The following is a 3,163-nucleotide window of genomic DNA, read 5'->3' as shown; positions in this document are numbered from 1 at the left end:
ACTCTCCAGTCTCTAATCTTCAGTTTCAGTCATCAACGTTTGCTGAAGGTTCTTTGGTGTGAGTGTTGTCTTCTTGAAGTATTGCTGTCTCTGATGAATTTACAATGCAAGTTATTCAGCGATCACTGAACATACTCAGTGATGATTGCTGGAACTGAAAATACAGAAACACAAATACAACGTGAAAGGGAAAAAGTATTATCATCAAATTACTAAGAGAGAGGATCAACAAGTTTCTTAAAGGAATCTTCGATGAGGGCTACTGTTGAACTTTTAGTTTCTTTCATTATAGACTTTTCTCGGAATCTTCGTCTGTTATAGTTATGAAGGATTCTGTAGAGGGCAGTAAGAGGCATGTGATTAAGATCTTTGGTGGTCTTGATGCATGTATAAATGTTTTCCCAGAAATTGGGAAGGCGGTCCATGCACTTGCATAAGACTTCTTCATTTTCAAGCACAAGTCCAAGAAGCTTAAGTTCATTTAGAAGAATGTTAAAACAGTTGTAGTAGTTGGAGAGAAATTATCCCTTCTCATGAGCAAAGAGCTCATACTTACTTGCCAAAGCAATCTTTTTTCTTTCTCACTTTTTCAGTTCCTTTATATATAACACACAAAGAGTAGAACACATGTCTTTAGTAGTAATGAGATTTACAAAAGAGTGATAGACCTTATCTGGGAGAGAGACAACGATGATAGCTCTGACTTTGATGTCTAGAGAGAAAAGTCTTCTATCATCTTCGTTGTATTGTCTAGGGTTATTCACTAAGTATCTTCTTATTGCTTATGATTTTTCTTCTTTAGAGATGAGTCGTTGGAGTCATCATCTTCATTGATCTTCTTTTTTCCATGACGGACCCAGATACGAGGAATGATGGATTCTTCCTTCAGAATAGTGGGGTACCTGTTGTCCATACCTTCTAGAAACAACATCATACAACTTTTCATAAAGCAAAGTTGTTTTTGTTGAACTTTGGAGGTTTAGCAATGAACCCATTATTGTATGAGTCGATGGATGGAGTTTGCAGAGAGAGAAGGATGATGATGATGCCATTGCAGATCTAGTTAATAAGTTTAAACTAACCTACTATGATAGCACTTGTTAGTCTTGAATGGTATGGCAAAACCCTAACAAGTAATTGTAGAAGGGGAAGTTGAATACAGTTACACAAAGTATCACTTAATTTAATTCTTATTCATATCAAAATCAAGAATTCAGATAACAAGATTGATACGGAATAAGGAAAGAATAAATATGTCATAAACAATCTTCACTTAGTTACAAGAGCTCAACTAGCACTAATTTTTATGTCTTTTGAGAAAGTAGTGGATTTATGTTTTTTCATGTATAGAACGGTTGAAAGCATAACCTTGCATGGGATAACTACCATTACCTTGTTCGGAAATACGAGTACGTGGAATTGTCGATTAGTCTATAAAGCAACGCTAGAAAACATATAACAACAATTCAAAGGTAGAACACAATGTTAGATTCCACGCAATAACATATATCAAACACACAAAATTTCTAGACAAGTTCATAAAGGTGACGATAAATAAGTAAACAAGGAAACAATAAAGATTTAAAACAACTAGACAAAGTTTAATAAGACAAAAATTAACATAGTATCTAATCATTTAAGAAGTGATCAGACAAGTCAAGTTCTTCTTCATCAGAATTACTATCCGAGTCTTGGAACTCCTCTTCTTTGTCACTACTCTCGTCGACATGCTAGTTGTCATTACGATTATTGGCTACTTTGATATCGTTTTCCCCTATTACAAGATAGATGGGTTCTTCCACATCTTCATTTTCCCATATGGGTGCTATCCTGTCATTTTTTTGAAAAATTGTTCCCCATCCACATTTTCATCAGACAGTACTTTAGGTTTACTCGATGCAAAGTTATAGATCTCTTTTGGCTTTGTATTCACCACAGGCCACCAATCTTTTATGATCATTGATGACCTATTATGTATATGTGTGAAGACCTATACTGCATATATGTATGTGGTGTACATTAGGCTCAACTAAGATTCGTTAAAGCTCAATAAGACCTAATAGAGACCAGTAGATCCATAAAGCCCAATAAGAGCAAATAAAGCTTAATACATCTATTAAAACCCAATAGATCCTTTATGATTATTGGTGACCTATTACGTGTTTGTGTGAAGACATGTACTTCATATATGTATGTAGTGTGTATTGAGCTCAACTAAGATGCGTTAAAGTCCAACAAGACCTTTTTATAACTTATTAAAGACCAATAATAGCAATGACATTAGATTACATGTTTGTATGTAGGTATGTACTGCATATATGTATAAGTGTATATTGGACTCGATAAGAGAATAATGATCCACTATAAGTAGTATATGATATATATTTACAAATATATAAAATCAAAACCCTCGAGAAAAAAAACAAATAAGACATTTTTTTTGAAAATCCGCCAAAAAAATATTTAAGAAAATAAGATTACTGGCGGATGGTGGTGGCCGCTGCTAATCCACCGGTCATCTTATTTTTTTTAGAAATAAAAAAAATTAGGATTTTTAGTTTACCGCTGATGATAGTGGCCATCGGTAAATTAAAAAGATCCTTAATAAAAAAATGATTTTTTTAATTTATTGACGACCGCCACCATCCGTCGATAATCTGACGAAAAATTAAAAAATCATGTTCTTTATTGATTTAATTGAAAAAAAGGAATAATTTTTACCTACGGATATTCTGCAGATGGTGGTGGTCGTCGGTGATCGGCCGGTAAATAAAAAATTCCCTTTTTTATTTTAAAAAATTAATTAATTTTAATTACTTAAAATACTGACAAATTTCTAGCGGATTTAATAAAAAAAATTAATTATAAACCCGCTAGTAATTTTATGTAATTAAAATTAATAAAATTTTAAAATTTTAATTTTTTTCAATCCGTCGGTAAATTAGTCGGAATGATTTTCTTTAAATTATCATTGGCAGTTTAATGACGGATTTATATTTTTAAATTTTCATTAATAATTTGTCGACAATTTTTAGCGAAAATTCCATAAAAAGGTCATTTTTCTAGTGTGTTGTAGCAATAGCAAATTAACATAAAAATTTTATGAATAAAAATATATACTATCTATACTATTTTATAAAACATTTGACTAAAACTCTTAAAC

This window comes from Cynara cardunculus (assembly GCF_001531365.2).
Source record: "Cynara cardunculus var. scolymus isolate 2C chromosome LG 2, CcrdV1, whole genome shotgun sequence".
Taxonomy (NCBI): Eukaryota; Viridiplantae; Streptophyta; class Magnoliopsida; order Asterales; family Asteraceae; genus Cynara; species Cynara cardunculus.
The sequence above is the reverse complement of the archived record's forward strand: the minus strand, read 5'-3'. Positions refer to the sequence as shown.